Genomic DNA, 25,098 nt, shown 5'->3' with positions numbered 1-25,098 from the left:
TTGGCTCAGGTCATGATCTCAGGGTTCATGGGTTTAAACCCAATGTGGCAATCTGTATTGACAGCATGGAGCCTGCTCAGGATTCTCTCTGTCCCTCCCCTGCTTGTGCTCTCCTTCTCCCTCTCTTAAAATAAATAAATATAAGTATATAAAATATTACTGCAGAAATGAATGCAACTACCTTAGTAGTCTCAGTATGCATAAATATAGTAAAATTGCCAGTTATATTATAAAGACAGCAAAATAGACTAAACACCAACAAAACTATGTATAAACTATTCCCAGTAGCATACCAAAAAATAAGGAATAGAAGTGATAAAAGTTTAAAAGACAGAAAAAACAGGTAATTAAGAATCTTATTAAAAAATAAGTGTAGTTAAATTAATAAAAATGAGTTACTCATTAGTAAGCTAGAACTGTTACAAACTTATATAACATAATTACAAAGTCCCAGAAATTAAAGGGAAAACATAACAGAACTAATGAGATATGTTGACATATTCATAACCGTATTAGAATTATACCATTATTAGTAATGAATAAAATTTCAAAAAATAATTAATATATTGTCCTATATATACTTAATTAATATGTGTAGTACCTCTTGGTCAAAGTTGGCAAACATTCTTTTCAAGAACCAATGGAACAGTTATGAAAAGATACCTTTTACCTAGCCACAGAGCAATTTCCAAGTTTCAACCAATAAACATAATTTTATTACTAAAGATGGTTTTCCTGATTTTAAATAAATTAGTTAAAAATCAAAACCATGAAAATGGCCATCAAAATAATAGTTTTAAAATAAAAAATAAAGTGATAAATAAGTTTTGTTAAAAGAGGAAATCCATTAATTTAAATAATGTTCAAATTCTTGTGGGCTTATTAAAAGTACCAAGTACTGTTAAAGTCTTTCAAATTCATTACCATATTTGATCTCCATTTGATCTTCATAACCCTATGAACTACATTAGAATTACATTGATCTACACATCAATACAAAACTAACAAAAAAAGTTTAAAAATGTATAGACACTATGAATTTAAATAATCCTAAATGTTTAATAAAAATATAACCCATTTAATTAGAATTGAGGAAAAAGCAAGTGTTATGTTTAGTGATAGGACAGAGATGAACACTCATAGACATTTTCTTCATTCCTGAGTGTTAATTGTGTGTCTGGCACTATTATAACTCTTATCTTCATTATCACATTTGGTATTCATAAACTACCTCATGATATTTTTGGCTGCTGGCAATAGGAAAAAGGAAAAATAAACAAAACAAACCTCAAGTTGACTGAAACAAGAAAGATGATTTCCTTACAAACATGAAAACCCTGAGATTTCAGAATTGGCTTGATCTAGGCTCTCAGCTGTTTATGGATAAATGTATTTTGTCCCGTATAATATATACATATATTAGCTTGAGATGAAACTATGTGCAGCTGACTTCAGCATCTATCTCCTGACAAAATCAAAAAGAGGAAAGAGAAATATCCTTGTAGACCTCTCCAAGTGGTAGGAGGGAGTTTCTATCTTTCCTCCCTCCCTTCCTTCTTTCCTTTCTTTCTCTGTCTCTCTCTCCCCTTTCATGTTTCTTTCTTTCTGAGAGAAAGAGAGAAAGCAAGGGAGGGGCAGAGAAGAGAGGGAGACAGGATCTGAAGTGGGCTCTGCCCTGACATCAGAGAGCCCAATGTGAGGCTCAAACTCATGAATTGTGAGATCATGGCCTGAGCCCAAGTCAGACTCTTAACTGACTGAGTCAAGCACCCCTAGGAGGGACTTTCTTACTCTGGAACATCCAGTAGTCTCATCAGGACGACTTGGTCCAAACTGTCAGCAAGTTAGATGAGATTATCTCCTAAAACCAAATCAAGTATCTATCCCCTCCAGGTTGGAGTGAGCAAATTCCCCTGATTGGCCAGGGTACTGGGGACCCAAACTGAAATTTGGTTAGAAAAGTGGTAAGAGTGACTGGATGCTGTGTAATCAGTTAAAATTACCCTCTACGGGGGGATGTCTCATTATTATAATAATTTATAAATGAGTCTTACTACCTTGTTTAAGGTCTTTTCCTTTATTACTGAGATTCAGTTTTCAACCCAGTCTGTGAACCCAGGCGGTTCACACTAAAATCTTCTCTTCACAAAATAAATGCACAATATTTTGTAATTACCAGTCTACCCTCATAGAAGGGTTGATAAATTCTTATAGCTATGTGAAGGCTAATGCTGATGTTTTATTCTTCGTAATTTTTTCTTGTCTCTGGCTTATCCGTAGGATTCAGATTGTCTCTGAATATCCAAAGTTATCAGAAAACACTGTACATCAAACAGAAGCTTAGAATTTTTATTACAACAAGGTTTGTGCCACAACTGCTCTTCTGAGACCATTACCGAGCCTCAGTTTTGGGCTTAGTTTCCTTGTTTCCAGTAAAATAACATGCCATGTTCAGTATCCCTTGAGATTACTTTTTTACCACCTCTTTGAAAACTTCTAACAATTTTCTCTGTGACATTTTATTACTTTCATCAGTAAAGCAAACATGGCTCTCCTGCTCATGTAGAGCAGGACCTACAAAGTCATATTGCTATGAACTGAATCTTTGTCTCTCTCCAAAATTCTTATATTGAAATCCTAACGTTCAACATGATGGTATTAGGATTGGGGCCTTTGGGAGGTGATTCAGTCACAAGGGTAGAACATCTTCAAGAATGGATCAATACCCTTCAAGAGAGTTCTCTTGCTCTTTCTGCTATATTATAGGAAGTATGACACCCCGTAGAAGGTCCTCATGTTACCAAGGTGGCAAGGATGTCAGCTTCTAGTACTGTGTGAAATACATTTCTGTTGTTAGTAAGCTATTCAGCATATGGAAATGTTTTCTAGCAGCCTAAACGAACTAAGATATAGTTGGTAATAGAATTAGAGATCTCATGAGTGATTTTATTGCTTCTCAAATGACCCCTATTGATCCCCTGAGCAGAGAGAAATAGGCATAGAGGACAATTACTCATCTATATGTATCTACTCAGTCTTTTTAATGCTTTTTGATGTTAGCCATTTTTATTATTAATACCTTCTTGAAAAACCAAGATATCCCTCAGTATATGGAATCTAGGTCTGAGAACTGGGCCTCATCTAGAAATCAGACAATAATGCCACATTTTCTTGGAGTAGCATCTCTCAGCCTCCTCCTCATCTAGTGTCAATTTTGTTTAGATTATATAAATGAAGCAATTTTCATGTTTTGGTAGTTTTGACTCTTCTTAGATGCTAGGGTAAATTTGTTGCCTATTACACTAATTGCAAACATCTTAGTTTTGCCTTTTAAACACTACTTGCCTTCTGTGTTTTATAATTCTATTAGCCCTAATACTAAAAGGGTACTAGGTACCACAGCATCTCTTGCCATCAGTCCTTCCTATAAAAGACATCCATGACTGAAATTCTCAGACATAATGGTGACCCTCCTACTGGTGCATCTCATAATGTTTTGGTAAATGTATCCTTCCACAGAATATAATCAGCAGATGGACTTTCTGAATAGAGTATACCGCTCTAGTATGTCTATTTCTGAAAGCCTTATGATCACTTCCTTCCATATTTTCCATGGTAATTCTTATATTTATACTTCAGTTTGTATATACCTCATTTTGTGGGTTTTTCCAATCTTCCAAAAGCCACTTGAGTTTAGCACTACCTCTCAGGATCTTGCCAGCTTTTATAATGATTCAAAGGAGAATATTCCCATGTAGATAAACTCTCTTGGTCAAATTTATCATCTGTTCTCCTTGATTGTGAATCCTTAATACGTAGCCCCACCATATGTCCTCTTGGCTCTCTGCAAGTTAATATGTTTCCTCAGTCATGCAGGACCTTTGGAATATACTTACTTCCTCTTTTACTAGGCCAAGTACTTCCAAAACAGGATTATGTTGTGATATAATTTACTGGCCAGCAAGAATGATAAAGGAGTTCCAGAGGAGATTGAGTGTTGCCTTAAATCTAAAGACCTCTACATGGCTTTCAAACATAAAGGGAGAGGATGTTTCTAAATTCTTATGGGAAGGAGTACACACTGATGCAGATCCAGAGGGAACACCAGAAGTTACCAAATTCCCCATCCCAAATCTCAGAGTTCCACTCTTTCTCAATCATGTCACTGACGTTGGTGTTGCAGACTTGCTGGAGTTAAAAAAAAAAAAAAAAAAACCTTTTTGGGAGCCTGGGTGACTCAGTTGGTTAAGCATTTGACTTCAGCTCAGGTCATGATCTCATGGTTCTTGGGTTCAATCTCCACATCAAGCTCTGTGCTGACAGCTCAGAGACTGGAGCCTGCTTCGAATTCTGTGTCTCCCTCTCTCTCTCTGCCTCTCCCTTGCTCATGCTCATGCTCTGTCTCTCTATCTCTCTAAAAAAATAAACATTTAAAAATTTTAAAAAGTAACATGCTTTTTTTTTTAAGTTTTGCTAACTGTATAATTAAATAATGGGACTGATTCTCAATGCTTTTACCCTCTCAATGCTTTTGCCCTTTAGAAAATTACTACATTGTCATGTGGGCTCTATGGCTTTCCCTATCACTTTCAGTATGTGACCAATTTGTGATTCATCATCCTTAGACTTTCATTATTCTTCTTGTAAAAGTTTTAACAGTTGAACTAGGACAACATTCCAGATGCTATAAGTACACCAATGGCCATTACAGGACTCACACTGCCATGAAGACAATCAATTATGCAGCTGTAAGATTATATTTTAGAGGTGACACCTAGGATGACTCATGGTATCTATTGTCATAGGTTAGGAGTCTCAGAAAACATACTATAGGGAAGATATTTTCAGGCAAGGAGTTATTGGGGGAATATTCCTAGAAATTACATGTTTGAAGGTTTTCATGATTGAAGCAAAAGGGATGAGCTTTTGTCACTGGATATAGGCTGCCTGCAAGAGCAATTCAGTGGGAAGCTCTCAGCAGTTAACATTACAAAAAACTGGGAAAATAAGAAAGCATCTGGGCAGCCCACCACTATGTTCCCTTTTGCATATAAAAGTATTTTTTTTAGGGAATTCAAGAAGTTCTCTTAATCTTCTTATCTCTAGGCCAAATATCAAAGTCTTTTTAAACTATATTATAAGTAATTTCAGGGCAGAAGGCATTTTATATTTGTTTGTTTGCTCATCACAGAGTTTTGAACATGGTATGTGTCCAAAACCTATTTTATTTTGTTAAAGTATTCACAAATATTATAACTGTCTTCACTCAGGTGTTCTCTCTGACATTCCTATATGTAAAATTCTTGACCATCTTTCACAATCTTACAGATAACACTCTCTGGTCATTCTTTCCTAATTGACTTATGGTCATCAATTTTTTGTTTGATTGACCATAACATGCTTCTTGTGTGATTGTTAATGTACTGTCTTATTATCAGTTCAAGTTGTCATTATTTGTATATATACTTGAGATATTAAATACTGTATTGTTGGGGCGCCTGGGTGGCTTAGTCGGTTAAGCGTCCGACTTTCGCTTACGTCATGATCTCACGGTTCGTGGGTTCGGGCCCCGCGTCGGGCTCTGTGCTGACTGCCAGCTCAGAGCCTGGAGCCTGCTTGGATTCTGTCTCTCTCTCTCTCTGCCCCTCCCCGCTTGCACTCTGTCTCTTTCTCTCTTTCTCTGCAATATAAATAAAAACATTAAAAAAAAAGTTTAAATACTGTATTGTTTGTGTAAAAAACACATTTACTATAAATAATTTAAGCAATGCATAAAACCACAAAGAATAAAAGAAAAAATAAATCTTTCTACTCAAAATTAACAATTATTTGCTCAGAATTCACGATCCTAAACATTAAATGAACATACAATTAGAATAAACATTTTTAAAAGATAGAATGCATTGAAGCGCCTGAGTGGCTCAGTAGCTTAGGTGTCCGACTTTGGCTCAGGTTATGATCTCACAGAATTCAGGTTATGAATTCTTGTCCCGTGTAGGGCTCTGTGCTGACAGCTCAGAGTCTGAATCCTGCTTCAGATTCTATCTCCCTCTCTCTCTCTACACCTCCACCCCTACTCATGCTCTGTCTCTCTGTCTCTCAAAAACAAATAAAAGTTTTAACAAATTTTAAAAAAGATAAAATGCATTTGTAAACTTTTATATTAAGGAAAAAATACATAAAATGAAGTACAAAATCTTAAGCTCACAGATAAGTGAACTCCTTTGTCAGTATACCCCCATGTAACTGTGCCCCAGATCAAGAAATAAAGCAAGAAATATTATGTATAATGTGATTTAGGACAAACACTACTTAAATTCACTGAAAAGAAGTTGATGGCCTAATATTGAAAACTATAGTAAATTAAAAAAAAGTATTTTAAATACTAAAAATATCTTTAAAAGTTCACTTGCATATTAAGAATAGAGATAACAAAACCATCAGGAATAGAGTCATTATATTTCATAAATAATGTTCCAGTTTTAGATGGATTCAAATGCAAACATTATATAAAAGATGAGGTTATTAATACTCTCATCTTTCTCCCTAAATCTCCTCATTATCCTCTTCAATGTTGTTAGTTATATAGTAAATATTATTATACCATAAAATTTATAACATTTACATCTTGTTTCATTATCATAAATCCAAAATTATTCAAAAATACTTCTCTATATTAATGGCGTTGTTTTATAACCTACCATTTTTTAAGAGGTGCTCTGAGTGATGTATTCTTAAATTTAATCAAGGTTCCATATGTTTTTCTCTTTACATTGCTTGACATTCTTGAGTGTTTATATTATACTTTTAGATCACACATTCTTTTCCTTAAGATTTTGTAAGCATTGCCCTAGCATTTTAGCACTGAAGTGACTTTTTCAAGAAATTTTCCTGAAAATGCAACTTTTGAAGAATGTAATAAAATACAATGACTTTTCTTCTTATACCACCTGCAAAATTTTTCCTGGATGACTGAAAAATATTTTCTTCATTCTTCAGTTCTAATAATTTATGTAGGAATGCCATGCCATAGAATATTCTATGTCTAATATGTATTTTTGTGACACTTATGATCAATCTGGTATAGAACATTTATACTTCTTTCTGACTAATTTAATCTCACCACTTTATTTATTATTATTATATGTCTATGCACACAGTTTTTAGATTTATTACAAACTTTTTTCTTGATCATTTCTTACATCATAACTTTGGAAATGATTTCTGTTCTATTTATCAAGTTGTCTAATGTAGTTATATCAATTACTCTTCTCAGAGATTATATTTTCCCTTCACATGTATTATCTACTTCCTGATAACATTTAGCAATTTAATGTCTACTTACTATCTTGTTTTCATTAAAAGGGTCCATAAAAACTCAATTGAATACAATAGTATGTATTTATTTTAGCTCATGCTTCTGTGAGTTGGCTAGTGGTTGGTGATCTGATTTGGGTGATTTATCCTGCTCCTGAGATTAGTGGAGCATGAGACATATTCTTCTCATGGTGATGGTAAGAAGCCCAAGAAGGTAAGTATTGAAACATGGAAGACACCTTAAAATCTAAACTTAAATTTACCTAGGAGTCAAGGAACAGGAAAACAATCTCAGCATCTTTAAAGGGAGAAATTGCAAAATAAAGAGTAAATACAGGACAAAGAGATCAGACCAATGTTGCAATCTGTCATGGAATATTTTCATCTGTATTTCCTGTGGTTTCCTTGTATTTATTTTCTGTTAGTAATTCCACTTGTATTTCTTTCTGATTTCTATTGATTCATCATTAGTAATATTAGTTTCCTCTGCCTTGGGCCTTTTCTTTTTTCTTTTCTTTTTTTAAGTTTTATTTATTTCTGAGAGAGAGACAGCATGAGCAGGGGAGGTTCAGAGAGAGAGGGAGACACAGAATCCAAAACAGGCTCCAGGCTCTGAGCTGTCAGCACAGATCCCAACTCAGGGCTCAGTGGACCTGAGCCGAAGTCGGACGCTCAGCCGACTGAGCCACCCAGGCACCCCTGCCTTGGGCCTTTTCATTTAATTTTATTTTCATCTTTTCTGAGTTCTTATATTGATAAATCCATGTCCTTAAATTGTTTTCCATCTTGAAATGCATGTAGATAGTTTCCTCCTATTACTTTAATTTTGCTGGGAGTGGGGTGGGTGGAAAGAGGTTTTATCTAATGCTGTGTGTAAGAGGATAATCTCTAATAATGTCCATACTAGTCTTAAGTGATCTTTACCAGTATTCCTTCTGCTTTCTGAGAGTTCGTTTCTCAGTCTCTCAGCCTTTTATCCATACACTCAAAACTTATGCCATGAAATAGGTGTGCACTCATACAAGTGCACACAAAATATGGACATAATTATAATTATTCATAAATATATTTCCCCAAGAATAGCAGTACTCTTATGATGATGTCTAATTAAAACTCAAAGTAGTTTTCCTATTTTCCATGTTTTTAAATCTTTATTATACACTAGAAAAAGGATATTGACTAGAATCTTATGAATCATATATAGAAGATACCTTTTTATCTTTAAAATCATTTCATATATTGTGTGTACAAATAAATAAATAAATGTGTGTGTGTGTATTGTGAAATCTCAGGCACAAGTAATATATTTGATGATAATTTTCTGGATTATAACAGCAATGCCATAAAATTCCCAAACTCTTAACAGAAGTCAGCAATAACTTAAGCCTATTTTACCTTTATTTTCCATTTATTTATTGCATTATTTTGCAATGAAGTGTTATTATCATTTGTGTGCATATTCTTTCTTTTAAAATCCAAGTTAGTTAACATATAGTATAATAATGGTTTCAGGAGTACAATTTAGTGATTCATAACTTACATCTAATACCTAGTGCTCATCTTACCAAGTGCCCTCCTAAGTTGATCATTCTTGCCTTATTATAGATTTCTTTAAGTTTCCCACAGTTTGTATTTAATTTGAATAAAACTTCATATCAGTATCATATTCAATTACTGAATCAGACAAGTATTAGAATAATTTTATTCCTTCTAAATTATAAATTAATCTTTATTCATTTATTTAAAATATTGGTGTCATTTAAAAATCCAAAAATTTATGATATGTGTAACATCCTACATAATTGGGTCAGAAAATAAAGAGACTGTGATTATCTTGTGTGTAGACATGGGAAAATCTGCCATACAACAAATATTCTTATCTATAGCCAAAAGAAATAAGACTGTGTTTGAAGCTCCCAGTGTAAGCTTTCATCATCAAAGACTGCCATGTTACACCATTTTTTTTTACTATTATAGCATCGCAAAGAAGAAGAAAATATTTTCAAATCATCCAAATTTTATTCTTATTGTTTCAATGATAATTAATACAACATATTTAATGTAATGATCATTACACATGTATGAATCTTTCTGTCATCTATCTATCTGTGTACTTACCTATCTATCTGCCTACCTACCTATCTGTCTGTCTTTGAGATAATTAGAAGCAACCATCAGATACTACAAATAGATTTAAGGGCAAAAAAATGTTATTTGTAGGGACTAGCTTTCAAATAATGGGCTCCTATCACTAACATAAAATAAGTGTTTCAACAAAATTAAAATCAGTATTATTGACCATTATTTTTACTTGTGTTTATTGTTTTTTCCCCACATGAATTCATTCATTTTCATTTTTAAAAAGAGCTGATTTTAATGGTTAAAAACAGAAAAATGTATCAACTTTATTTCATTTTAAGGTTATGCCTTCTGGTACTATATTAATGTCAGAATGCATGGTAATACAAGATTATATAAACCATAATAGGGAAAACAGTAAAAAAAAAATGAACAATATATAATTCTTAAAATTATCAAACCCACAGTACACATACAATACTTCAAAGCTAGTCAACAAACTATATAAATCAAACTACATAACAAAATAAACAAACCATATAAATCAGATATAGAGGAAGACATTCCTATTCATAAAGCTTTCTCTAATAGAATCCATGTATTTTAAGATCTCACAGTGAAGAATAAGTCTGCATATAGTAGTGGGTGTGTTCTGGATGTTAAGTTCTATGGAGGAGATTCCAGAGCTTCAAATCCAGATCCTATCAATCATCTAATTATGCACGTGAACTGAAGTAATTTTCTCATGCTCTCTACTCACCAGTTTCTATATCTGTTAAAAGACTTAGGGGCACATGGGTGGCTCAGCTGGTTAAGTGTCCGACTCTAGATTTCAGCTCATGTGATGATCTCATGGTTGGTGGATTCAAGCCCTGCATCAGGCTCTATGTTGGCAGTGTGGAGCCTGCTTGGGATTCTCTCTCTCTCTCTCTCTCTCTCTCTCTCTCTCTTTTTCTCTTTTTTCTCAAACTAAATAAATAAAACTTGAAGCATTTCAAAAAAAAGGCTACTAATGATATCCACCACTTAATTTATGAGTGTCTATTAGGATTTGAATAGTTTTGTATAACACTCTTAGAAAATAATCTAAAGTAGCAGTCAATAAAATACACAAATAATAAAACGTTTATCTAGAGAATACTCAGGTGGGTGATATAGATTACAAGGGAAATATTTTGTAAGATGATCCATGTTTTTACTTGAACTTTCATGGTTCTCCCAGACATTTAGCAGGTCACAGTATACTACCTGTCATAATAAATATATGGTTAGAAGCCATGGAGAACCTTTGATACAATTCAACTTTTCTCTACTTTTGACTAAATAGCATGTGATATGGATGAGTAGTTCCTGCATTAACTGTTGGATCCTGTGAAAAGGATACAATATGGAGAAGAAAGGAAAATGTAGGAACTGTAATTTATAAGAAGCTTTTTCAAGTGGACAGTTTCGAATTTAAAACTGAAGAAAATTTGTATCCTTGTTATAAAGGAGAAATGTAACATTAGTGAGAATAAGGAAACTATATAGAAATATTATGTTACATTTTTTGAATCTAAACAGGACCACAAAACATAAACAATGAAGAACAGCAGCTGAATCTCAACTTATTTGGTTTATTCTCCTCAGAATCTCCATAAAGAACCAGTGGGATTCAGACTAGGAGAAATCTATCCATAATGATATCAGTGCTCAGACATATTTATAGACCCGTGAGATGAGGAATATAAAATCAAATCTTTTCTTTTCTACACATTTAATTCCTATGAGCAAAGCAAATAAATAATTCATTACTTACTAACTTACTTTTTGTGCATAAACAATAATAATAAATGTCATGTTTCTCTTTAAATATCCCCCCCTCCTTGCTTTTACATCACATCTTCCTAAGGACATTGTTGCATTGATTCCCTTTCTTTTCTCTATTATGTGTTATTCAAACTGGTACATAAATAAATTCTTTCTTTTATCTTAAAATTCCCTTTCAATCCCTTTTCCCCTCTAAATTCTGCTCCACTTATTTACTCTTTACAGGAAAGGTTCTTGAAAGTGTAGATAATTGTTGGCTTCATATTGACTCCTTGCCCTGGTTTTAGTCCACAAACTCCACTAAAACTCCCCTTTTCAAAGTCACCGATGACCTTTATGTTGTCAGTTTCAACAGTAAACTGCAGTAATCTCACTTTGGCTAGTTTGGAGCATTTCATACAGCATATCACTCCATTTTTTTCTTGAGGTCCTTTCTTCACTGTACTGTTGAACACAACTCTCATCACTAAACTTGGGAGTGTCAATCCTTTCACATGATTATTTTGTATTATCTATTGTCACTCTCTAAGTTATCTCATATAGTCTGATAATTTACTCACCTTCTAAATGCTAATTCCTGGATTTGTATTTTATGCAGTTCTCTCTGGAACTTAAGTTCCAAATACCCTATGCCAATTTGACTTTTCCACTTGTATTTCTGATAGTAATTGCAAACTTTGCACATGAAAAATGAATTTCTTAACTCCATGTTTATTCTTCCTAAAATCTTTCTCATTTCAGTAAATGCCAATTCTCATTTTTCATTTGCTCAGCCAAAATCCTTATAGATTCCAGTAGTTCTTCCCCCCACCCCCTTTTCTTAACTCCATGTATGGTCTTTCAGCCAATGATGTAAACTTTGCCTTGATAGCACATATCACCATTCCCAGTCACCACCCTGTTCTCAAAGTTAACCATCTCTCCCCTTGAGTATGATCACATCCTCCTTTACATTTTAATAGCCTTTTCTCATCGGTACTGTCTTAAGAGACTGAACAAATGCCCTTGTGACCTTCTGACCAAGTGATTCTGGTAAACAATTTTAGTCACATCATGCGTCTGTTGAACACCTACCTCCAATGGTTTCACTTCTTGCTCAGAATGAAACTCAAAGCCTTTAGTGAATGAGTTATATGGCCCTACCAAAACAGATTCTCCATGACATCTCCTACTTGGCCTCACACTTTTTTCCCCACACTTCACTCCAGTCACACTGAACTCACTGCTGACCCTTGCATATGACAAACAAAGTCCTGTATGAAGACATTTGAAAAGGTGTTCCTTCTGAATGCTTTCCCTTAGATACTTCAATAATTAGTTAATTCATTTATTTTATCTTTTTCCCCCATAAATGTCTTTTTAATGAGGTAAGATCAATGGATTGAGTAGCCCAATAGGTACAATAGTTAGAGTACGAAACATATTTAAAGTATCAAGAATATATATACTTTTTATTATTTGTTTGTTTGTTTGTTTAGCAAGACAGAGAAAGTGTATGTTTAGGGGCATAAAGTAAGGGAGAGAGAGAATCCTAAGGAGCCCACTGAGTGGTGGTGGCGGGGGGAGTGGTAAGGCGCTTGATCTCACAACACTGAGATCATGATCTGAGCCAAAATCAAGAGTTGGACGTTCAACTAACTGAGATACCTAGGCACCCTGGGAATAATCTACTTCTTAAATTCTTTCCAATATATATTATTTTCTTCTCACTTGACAGAAATGTGCAATCTTCCTGACACTATTTCTTTAACAGCAAGATCACTGTTTCCAAGTTTTGTTGTTGTTGTTGTTGTTGTTGAAAAGGAATGGGTATTTCAGAAATATACATCTTGATAAGAATTTAATTAGAAATTCTTGTAATTGTTTTTTTTTACCACTAAATTTAATTGTTACATTTTGTCAATAGCAATGTTTCTGTAAAGGACTAACTATAAGGCCAATGTTATTGATGTCACATAAAAATTTTTCTGAACAGAATTTTGGTTGTTTACCATTGCTTTGGTTTCTTGCTACATGAAAAATATATTCCAACTGAGTCTCAAGTATCTGCTGAGTAGAATGTAAACCACAAGACCACAGAATGTGTTTTTCATAATAAAAAAATGTGTCCCAATTTCAACTGAAGAAATGAGTTTTGATGAGTAGGCTAGTATCTTTTTTTTACATTTGGTATTTGTTTCTGTAGCAGAGCAAACTGAAGTGATATTCTTGAATAAGAATTAAAATTTCTAACCTCTAAGACGCTACTCATGAACTTTTGCTGAATTACCAGAATCAAAGGTATGTGGTTCTCTTATGCTATATCCAGTCACCAGTCTCCCACTGGTATTGTGGCCAGTAGTGCCCTCTCAGGCTGTGATCTTGATCTTCCTGACCTCATAACCACTCCCCATTTTGTTGACATTGGCATCTTCTACATTCTTTTGCTACAGGGTCTTTCTAGGTTGATATTCCAATTTATTACACAAAATTTAATGTATGATATGGTTTAAGAGTTTAATTATGCCTCAGTATGTCAATATTTAAGAATTTACTTGATTCAAAATTAAAGTTTGAGTAACAGCTTCTAGAGGCTAAGAAGAAAAAAAATAACTTCAATGGGAGGTAATTCACTATTCAAATAATCCAATTTTATCTAAAACATATGAATTCCTTCTTTATATATACACGCAAGTACCATATAAAAATATTTTGGTAAAATTTGCTGTGCTTTATATCTGTAATGCGATTTAACTTTAGGAGTGTATACATACATATATTTTGTTTGTTAGAACATATGTTCTGTATATATATGCCTTTAAATAGCATGAATCATAATCTTTCATTGAACTGATCAGAGTTATTAATTTAGGGATATTATTTTAAATGTAATATTTCACCTTCATTGGTGAAGTCATCTGAGGAATATTCATTACATAAAACAGATAGGATTTATGATCTGATTTTCCCTTGCAAATATAATATTTCTGAAAAATTTAATAAATGGGTATAACATAACTATACTTCATAAATATTAAATTTAAATATTATATTTACATATTATATTCCAATAATATTTTCATAAGATTCCTCTTCTGAGGTTAAAATCTCTTGCTAGAATTCTAGGCATTAAATTAAGATGCAAAAGGAAGAAGTTCTACAGTTTTGAGATCCAGGGCCTCAAAGTTGTTTGAGGTTAGGCACTGATTTCTAGGGGAGACTTATAATTATTATATCATTAATTATCAATTTATCATCTTCATATATATGTATATTCATACATATACATATAAGTATATACATATAGCACATAATGATATTTGTATGTATAATGCATGTATATGAACATATGCAAATACGTATTTGTGCATTGTTATATACATATATACAGACAGAGAGAATTTTTATACTGACTCATTCAAGAAATTATTGTAAATTTAAACTTCTTGAGCTAAAAGAGTCAGCTATAGTGGATAAAATGAGTCAATTCCTCAGAAGAAAAACTTTAAATCTGAAAGTAACCAAAGGCTTTTGTCAGGACTGGATAATCTGTGTTCTATTTATCAGTTTTCTCTATATTCCATTATATGGATGAAAGTGCAGAACTACAGGATTCGTAATAGTATAGGTGATATATTTACCAGGCATCCTTACTCTTAATCAAATTATAATAATCATGGTTACCATTTAAATCTGCTTAACTTTTAAAAAGAATTTGAGAATAGTGCATTATGATAAAGCATTAATAACTTCTTGGGACTCTTAGCTGGCTAAGTTGGTTGTGCATTTGACCCCTAATTTCCACTCAGATCATGATTCCAGTTCAACCCCACTTTGGGCTCCCTGCTGAGCATGAAACCTGCTTAGAAGTCTCTCCGTCCCTCCCTCTGCCCCTCTCCACCACTTGTGCATTCTCTCTCTCAAATATATATATATATATATATATAGAATATATATATATTCAAATACACTTAAAATATGTTTTTTTTAATGTTTTATTTACTTCTGAGAGAGAGAGACAGCATGAGCAGGGGAAGGTCAGAGAGGGAGACACAGAATCTGAAGCAGGCTCCAGGCTCTGAGCTAGCTGTCAGCACAGAGCCCAACACAGAACTCGAACCCACGAACCATGAGATCATGACCTAAGCCAAAGTCAGAGACTTACCCGACCAATCCACCCAGTCGTCCCATAAAAGGTATATTTTTTTATACCTAAAAGGGCTTTGACACTCTAACCCAGAAAATGCCTTATGCATTTGGGAGGATCAACCACTCTGATTTATCAAACAAAATTAACCAAATCTTAGTCACAATTCAAGAGGAAAAAAAAAACTGTGTCTAATTGATATAACATGAAAATGTAGAAGACTGAAAACAACATACTTCAGAAAATATATAAACTGTCATTTTTTAACAGTTTAAAAATGCACTGAGAAAGGAAAAAAACACTTTTAATTTCCTCCGTTTCATTTTTTTCCCATTTACTTTGATATTTTAACTGAAGATAAGAATCAGACTCCCAGGCTATACTCCATCCTATTGTTACTTGTTAAAATGACACTGTGCTTTATTTTATTTTACATTAGTGAAGAATCTGGTAATATATGGCAGTGGGATCATTGCATTACAGTATTTTTATTAACAATGCCCTGTATTTACTTGTAGACAAGTTAAAGGGGTGATTGTGCCCCCAGGGAGTACACAAAATGTCTGGAGAATTTTTCTGATTATCATGACTGGGGGTTTGACTTTATCTAGTGAATAGAGCCCAGAGATACTGCCAATCCAACAAGGAATGGAACAACCCTCACAACAAATGTCAATAATGCAGAAGTTGATAAACAATGGTAAAGGCAATAGGTAAGCAGAAAAGCACTACTTCATATGTCTTTTTTATTTTTTCCTGAAAGAAAGAGGGTTACATTTTTTCCTTGAATCAAATACGGTAGTTACAAGAAGAATGACTGCAACAACACATTTCCCCATCCCCATTTATGGATAAAATTGAGCTAACCTAAAAATGTATATGTATATGGTATGTATAACATATACTGACACTTTCTAATATTAATAACTAAATTTAGATACATAAAATAATATAAAAATAAATATTGTCATACCACTTAAGAGAGAAATATGTTACTTATGGTTCTTAGATAGTCATTTATTCTAAGTAAATGATGAAATTGAGAGGATATGAAATTGACAATATAGTGATTATTGATTTAATAAATGCATTTCAATTTAATATTGCAGACAGTCCTAAAATTAATAGAAAATAAAAGTGCTTAGTGGCTTACACACATGTTCTATTAACATTTCTATAATAGCTGACAAATGAAAAATTATCACACTAACAAACGAAAAATATGTATTGACATAAATGTTAATAATAATAAACTTACTCTATCATAGAGATAGTTATGAAGTCATCTGAACCGTACTTTAGGCTGCAAGGTAAAGAAAAGGTTTGTCAAATACTACACCTAAATAATAATTATAGCAATATTTAGATTTTTCATTATTTGAGTTAGATTGGATTAATTATAATTAAAAGGCACACGTTTCCCTCAAGAAAATGTAAGATAATATTTTCTATGTAATAATAAGCTTCTGATGAGTAAACCTTAAGATAAAGCCACTAAACAAATTTATCAAGATAGATGTAATTATATTAATTTAGTACTTTTTAAAATCGTGTTTTACATGCATAGTATGTTTTTTAAAAAATGAATTAATTCTCTATTTTTAATTCAATGATTGTAAGGTACATTTTGCTAAATTAGATCTTTATTTAATCTTAAATTAATATTTAGTATCTTAAACTTTGAATTAGATGGAATACTTCCAAATCATATTTTTAGTATATGTGCTGCCGAGGTGGGCTCAAATAATATTTTTAAACACTTTAGCAACTAATATTTATACATTATTTGCTAATAAATAAATTACAGTTTGTACTCCACAATATGAGATTATTCCATCTCCCAATAATATTCCATGTTCCTTAGAATTTTGTTTCTATTTGTGCTTATGTGTATAGTGCTACATAGATATGAACAGTCACCTGATGGACTGGATTTTAGTATAGATGTGTGTTTGTGTATATGCATGTTTATGTGTTTGTGTGTTGTTGTGAAAAGAGTTCTGTGATTAAATTCACTTGAGATTATGGGTTATAAAATATTATTTTCAATTAATGAAGTTCATAGTTGCTTAAATATATACCAAGCACTAGTTTGATGATATATTTTCCTAATTTAAAATAGGAAACAAAATTATTCCTCTTAGAAGCCTTCATTTTCTAGCATACCTTTTTCTTTTGTGGAAGCATACTTTCTGCTATAACTACCATTATGTAGGCTGGATTATTCTGAAGTTAATGCATAGAGACATCATGCCACCTAAATTTCTCAACTTTAGAGATCCATGTCTCTCAGTTTCAGTATCAAGCTTCCTATTCTATTCACTTTAATTTTTCCTCCTCGAAGTAAAAGAAGGCATTTGAATCTTCCACTGAGTGAGAACGGTTCAGCCCCCCACATTCCAGAGAAGCATATTTTAAATGAAGCTGGAAGATGTATGAAAAATATTATTTTCTTGGCATGTTTTGGGGTGGTGGAGATAATTATCCTCTTCTGTTATATTTCAATCTAATTTAAAAGTCTTTTGTATATGTTTAAACCAACTTTTATTAAAATATATGGGCAGTGCATGTTAATTCCATTTAAAGTCATGCCCAGTGACAAAAAATGTGTTATTATGAAATTCTTATATTTGGTTGCATTTTGTAACCTTGACTTAAAGTCTTATGTTAGGCTTAATGGTTATTTTTTTGAGTTAAATGTTTTACAGAACATTTTTTCTATATAATATTCTACATATACATTTTTAATGCCAAGATTGTTAAGGGAAGTTATATCTTACACCAGAGTTATAAAAGTGGAATATTTCCCTGATTGATTGGAGGAACAAATATTGTTAAAATGTTGATTATTACTCAAAGTAAACTACACATTCAATGCAATCTCTATCAAAATAACACCAGCATTCTTCATAGAGCTAGAACACACAATTCTAAAATTTTCATGGAAACAGAAAAAAAACAGAATAGCCAAAGTAATATTGAAAAAGAAAACCAAAGCTGGAGGTATCACAGATCAGGACATCAAGTTGTATTACAAAGCTGTAATCATCAAGATAGTGTGGTAATGACACAAAAACAGAGACATAGATCAATGGCACAGTATATATAACCCAGCAGTGGGCCCAAAAATGTATGTCCAACTAATCTTCAATAAAGCAGGAAGGAATATCTAATGGAAAGAAAACAGTCTTTTTAGCAAATGGTCCTGAAAAACTGGACAACGACATGCTGAAAAATGAAATTGGACCACTTTCTTACACCAGACACAAATATACATTCAAAATGGATGAAAGACCTAATGTGAGACAGGAACCCACCAAAATCTTACAGGTATCCATCAAAATTTTTTTACCATGGCTGCAGCAACTTTTTACAGGTCCCCAAAAGCTGGGGAAACAAAAGCAGAGATGAACTGTTAGGACCTCATCAAAATAAAAAGCTTCTGCCCGGTGAAGGAAACGATCAGCAAAACTAACAGGCAACCAACAGAATGGGAGAAGTTATTTGCAAATGACATATCAGATAAAGCGTTAGTATTCAAAATCTATAAAGAACTTATCTAACTCAACACCCAAAAAACCAAATAATCCAGTGAAGAAACCACACATAAATAGATAATTTTCCAAAAAAGACATCCAAATGTCTAACAGACACATGAAAAGATGCTCAACATCATGCATCATCCGAGAAATACATATCAAAACTGCATTGCGATACCACCTCACACCAGTGAGAATGGCTAATAACAATGAACAAATCAGTAAACGAAAGATATTGGTGAGGATGTGAAGAATGGAGAACACTTTTACACTGTTGGTGGAAATGCAAATTGGTTCAGCCACTCTGGAAAACAGTTTGGAGGTCCTTCAAAAAGTTAAAAATATAACTGCCTTACAACCCAGCAATTGCACTACTAAATATTTATCCAAAGAATACAAAAATATTAATTCAAAGGGGCACATGCACCCCAATGTTTATAGCAGTGTTATCAACAATGACCAAATTATGGAAAGAGCCCAAATGCCCACTGACTGATGAATGGATAAAGAAGAGGTGATATACACACACAATGGAATACTACTTGTCAATGAAAAAGAAAGAAATCTTGACATTTGCAACAATGTGGATGGAACTAGATTATATTATTCTAAGAGAAATAAATCAATCAGAGATAGACAAATATGATTTCACTCATACGTGTAATTTACTAAACAGAACAGATGAACATAGGAGAAGGGAAGGAAAAATAAGATAAAAATATAGGGAAGCAAACCTTCATAGATCTTAACTATAGAGAACACACTGAGGTTTTCTGGAGGGGAGGTGGGTGGGAAAATAGGTGAAAATAGGCTAAATGGGTGATGCGCATTAAGTAGGCACTTGCTGGTATGAGCACTTGGTGTTAAATGTTAGTGATGAATCATGGAGTTCTACTCCTGAATTCAGTACTACACTATATGTTAACTAACATGATTTAAATAAATAAGTGAAATAAAAATGAAAAAAATCATTAAATTTAAATTCACATTTATACAACTTTTACATTTATCTTAACTCTAATAATGAATATATGACTTTAAGTATAGTTATAAATACCATAAATCTTATGGTAAATAAATATTTTCACATAAATTTCTTCAATTCAGATATATTAAATGTGCCCAAAGATAATAAATGTAGAATCTGATAATAGAAAGTGAAAAATGAACAGATTCTGATGTGATTATTAGTTTTTTTCTGAAATTTATTAGTGTATTTAGATTTAAAACAATAAACATCTTATCCCTCTTTTCAACATATAGGGTAGTAATAACATTTATCAATAGCTGAAAAATTATATATATTTACATATAGTTAGTATTTACCTATTCACATGTATAGTTCTGGAAAGCCATTTATAATCACAAATACCCTTTGAGTAAAATTTTAGTTTCTTTAATTTTTTGTCTCTTAATTTTTCCTGATACTCTCAACAGAGGAATACTCATACTACCAAGTTGGTGTTATAATTAAGACTGTAAAAGCCAAAACTTTGAGTGTGGTTTTAAGGACAAACTCAAGAATAATTGTCATTCAAACTTACTAAATAGCTATTTTCGATAGGAAAAATGTTCTGAGTAAAAAGTCCTGAATTCAGGGCTGATACTGAGAAATTTATCATATTATTATGAATACCTTTTTTTTGGTTTGTTTTTAATTTTCCCAGTGCTAAACACACTCATAAAATCTTGCCTGGATGTCAATTTTAGGTGACAGTTTTCAGCTTTAGCAAGCAATTTTGCCAGTGTTCCAACAATTTTACTGTGCAAAATCATACCAAAAAATGAAACATGCCACCAAAATTATTTCAGCTCTCAAGCAACTGGAAAGAGGGTAAAAGTCAACAAAAGGCAAATACAGGTTGACAGAAAAAAAGTATTGGCAAAAAGAACTAGAATATACATAACAAAATAAAGCTGGTTCACAGTTAATTTTCTTATTGTTTAAAAATGATTTTGCAAGGAAAATTTCTAAATAATATAATTTGGGACTAGTTTTATTTTAACTACATTTGTATAATGGTATATTATTCTATATTTTATTTTGCCATTTAGGCATATAAAAAAACTATGATTATACTTAGGCAAGAAAAATTACTGTATTTCCATTAAATGGGTGAGTAAATTTAAAATGCCAGTTTTATACTTACTTTTCATAATTACTTGGAAATTCAAAGACAATCTATAAAAAATCCCCCCAAATATTACATTTATGGAAAAGAAATCCCATTTATAATTGTTAAAGATAACAGAATTATTAACTCTGCAAAACCTAAGTACTCATATTGACAAAAGGTTGTGAATCATAAAGTTAAAGCCAATAACTGTAAATTAAAAACCCTTACATTTGACAAATTGTCTTTTAAGTGATTTGAAAGAGATGAATCAGCTTTGCTTGTCAATATTTTTATTTGACTAAACTAAGTTATAGTATGCAGCCTAAGTTCGTAATTATTATTGTACTTTTAGTTAGGCAATATTTCCTACCAAAAAAGATTTTGCTTGTCTCTCAAAGCTTATGTAAACACAAATCCTCCATAAAGCTGTCTGAAATGAATGTTTCTTTGTGGACCTGTGGTTTATTATTTCTATGTGAAATATATCATTGTAAATTTTAAGAACAATAAATATTTCTATTCATCAGATGATATATAATATATAACACATAATATAATTAACATTATAATATAATATTATAAAACATAATAATGTAAGTACATATTCTTTTATTATGTGCCAGTAACTTTTAAAAGCATTTAACACCTAGTACTTTTATTCTTATTTAATGTTTAGCAAATACTATGTGGAAGATAATATCAAGATGCTAAAGTAAAATAAAAGAAGAGAGCTTATTAGTAAGGAATTTATTAGTTTTAAGATGAAAATTATTTAGGGGCACCTGGGTGCCTCAGTCTGTTGAGCGCCCGACTTGGCTCATGTCATCATCTCATGGTTCTTGGGTTTGAGCCCCGCGTCGGGCTCTGTGCTGACAGCTCAGAGCCTGGAGCCTGTTTCAGATTCTGTGTCTCCCTCTCTCTCTGACCCTCCCCTGCTCACACTGCCTATCTCTCTCTCTCTCTCAGAAATAAATAAAACATAAAAAAAAGATGAAAATTATTTAGTTTAATGAATGAATGAATGCAATCTATGGTCCTTAGATGACTGTGGTCAAGTTATTTTTTTTTCCTGAAAGTTACTAAATGCATAGCCATGAATAATTCAATTACATATTTTTGCCTCTATTTCCTAATCAGTAAAGTGGTGTACAAAATATCTTGCATAATTCACAAGCTTTGTAAGAGACCTACTTTGAGAAGCTGTAAAATTATGTTAGTAAGAAGTTCTTCTTATACTTATTTCCTAAATAAATCTATTAATTTCAAGGCATAGTCACTTTACTATTATGTTGACAAAGCCTTTGTATGAAGTAGAAATAACAAATGTCCCCCAAATTTGTTAAGTTTATCCTAATTTCCCTCCAATGGAAAAAGTAAAAAAAAAATCAGCTTGATCATTTTCACTCTCTGCAATAAAATAATGGGAAATAATCTACACAAAACATCAAGAAAATGTTTAACATCAAACTCCTTAAAAGTTTTCCAAAGCCCTCACTCTTTAAAGAGAGAAGACAATTTCACACATTCAAATTTAAAATTAGTATTATAATAATTTAAAACATCACTGTCTGGCTAGGGTGGTTTATTTAACCATCTTTCTTTTTATTTCTTTCTTTTTAAATTTGAAACAGAGAGAGAGAGAGAGAGAGAAAGCACGGGAGCAGGGGAGGAGCAGAGAGAGAGGGAGATGGAGAATCTTAAGCAGGCATGGAGCCTGATGCGAGGCTCAATCCCACCACCCTGAAACCTTGACCTGAGCTGAAATCTACTTGGACACTCAATCAACCAAACCACCCAGGCACTCCTAGACATTATTGTCCTAGACATTCACAAACCTTTTCTTACACTAAAATGCTTTTTTTCTATTTCTGAGTTTTTATTCCAATAATCCTTCAGAAGATTGATATTGCTGGGATATTTATGGTAGAGGAGAGAGGAGAAAAGTAGGTGGCAGTGAAAACAACATGTAAATAGAAAGAGCCAAGTATGTAAATGGAATATGGAAGATGTGACATTATATAAAGTCTATTGTTTCCTGTATTCAATGTTTTTGAAAATACTTGTTAAGATATATTTTAGAGGAAGAAAGTTTTAAGAAAATAACTATAACTATATCCCACTAATGTTGCAAAAAAAAAAAAACCTGATTAAGGATGATACACTTCCCTTTCATTTACCTTTTACTTTGAGATATGATTATTTTTTTAACATTTGAACCATTTTAAACCTCTCCTTATTTAAAAGTTAGTTGTTAGGTAAACATTCAAACATGAAATTGAATCACGTTTTCCTCAGGGATTCATTCTCTGTATCACTAACTGTGCTCCTCTCAACTTTGTTACAACAATATTGGTTATAAAAAGAAATTAGGGATGTGCAAAATCATGAAAAGGCTTAAAATTTATATAGAAAAGCAATAGAATTTAAAAGTTATGTTATTAAAGAAATGCTTTGCCTGTTTTTTCTGGAAAAATACATTTTAAGTCAATGTGTGAATATATAAAATATTTTAAATTGCAATGGAAAATGCTGAATTTTTAATTAATAGCATATCTAAATTTTTGAAAAAATCTTACAGTAATTCATGATATATGATGCAAAAATATGTATGCACCCAGGGGTACCTGGGTGGCTCAGTTGGTTAAGCATCAAACTCTTGCTTTCACCAAGAAAGCCTGCTTAGGATTCTTTCTCCTACTCTCTCTTTCTGCTCCTTCCCCACTCTCTCTCTCTCTCTCTCTCTCTCTCTCTAATAAATAAACAAACATTTAAAAAAGACTAAAATACTTATGGTAATGCCTACAGGCATTGTTGGAAAGATATAAAAAATCATAATGTCTAGCAAAAAGTATGTATTTGATTATAATAAAAATAACAATAATAAGAATAATAAAGAACATATATTAAGCATTAAAAATAATTAAAATAATATGTAGAAAAAGTCATCAGTCTTAAGCTATTGATAAAACATTTTTAAGTTTATTTATTTATTTTGAGAGAGACAGAGATAGCACAGATTGGGGAAGGGCACAGAGAGAGAGAGAGAGACTGAAAGATTGAGAGAATCCCAAGCAGGCTCCATGCTGCCAGCATAAAGCCCAACTGTGGGACCTGAACTCATGACACTGTGAGATCACGACCTGAGCCAAAACCGAGAGTCAGATGCTTAATTGACTGAATTACCCAGCTCCCCTTGATAAAACATTTTTAAACACAGTTCTCATAATGAAAGATGTGATATATTTGTCTTACTTCAGGGAAATTTCCATGTGGATTTTATTCAGGTGAGGAAATTAATTAATGCTATGTTAATCTATTAAACAAAAATGTTTTAGTGCTTTTCTCCTGCTTAATTTGTGTCTCTGGGTATCTTTAAGGTTTGACTAATATTAAAGTGTATCAACTGAATAATTTAAAATTTATAGGTAGATTTTCTGATATTTTAAATAAAATTCTGGTTAGACTATGTGCACTCTTAGTAGCATTTTTAATTTCAAATTATGGTTTTCAAGAAGAAAAAGAAGACATCAATTGTGACAGTTCCCAAAAATGTTTCTTTTTATAATGCTGTTTCATCAGAAAGACAAAATCTTCCCAATAACTTTTCCTTACATTTAGAGAAAAGAAAGAAATTCTCATCTATTTTTAGATATGCTGGTATACTTAAAGTATCAAGTTTATAACGTCAGATTTAAAAAGAAAACAAAACAACACTGTATGGTGGTAATGAAGATTTATCTCTTCACCTTTGGGCTAAAGATAAAAGGTGATATGAAAAGAATGAACCTATACTCTAACGCATTAACAAATATATTTGTATGTATTGCTGTGGATTTTCAAAGGGTTATTTTAGATTTTTTCATTTATGTTTTTAAACAGGAGAATTAGAGATTATGCAATAAGTATGTGTTCACATATAATGAAGTGAGTTCATCACATCAGGATTTTCAAGGCTAAATCCCATACTTCAGGAATACTGTTCCACTTTAATCCATTTGAAATGTTGAATCAAAATATATAATTAAATCTGCTCATTGTGAGGAATGAATAATACATATTTTGAATGTCACTTCTCAGCAGCATGAGAACAATAGTTCACATTCTGCAGTCA

The 25,098-nt window shown here is 32.4% G+C and overlaps 1 long non-coding RNA gene across 2 annotated transcripts in view; it reads right to left on the bottom strand.

Annotated features, from left to right (window-relative positions):
• Nucleotides 1-4,628: 4,628 nt before the first annotated feature.
• The window catches only part of LOC144234758 (uncharacterized), a 93,524-nt gene continuing 73,054 nt past the window's right edge, over nt 4,629-25,098 (bottom strand). For both annotated transcript variants that reach the window (XR_013336058.1, XR_013336059.1), the window contains exons 3-4: nt 16,590-16,634; nt 4,629-5,680 (exon numbers count right to left, since the gene is read on the bottom strand). This is a non-coding gene — a long non-coding RNA (uncharacterized LOC144234758). The remainder of the gene's footprint in view (nt 5,681-16,589; nt 16,635-25,098) is intronic.

Source organism: Crocuta crocuta, unplaced genomic scaffold (assembly GCF_008692635.1).
Source record: "Crocuta crocuta isolate KB4526 unplaced genomic scaffold, BGI_CrCroc_1.0 scaffold709, whole genome shotgun sequence".
Classification (NCBI taxonomy): Eukaryota; Metazoa; Chordata; class Mammalia; order Carnivora; family Hyaenidae; genus Crocuta; species Crocuta crocuta.
This window is presented reverse-complemented; position numbering and strand designations above follow the sequence as displayed.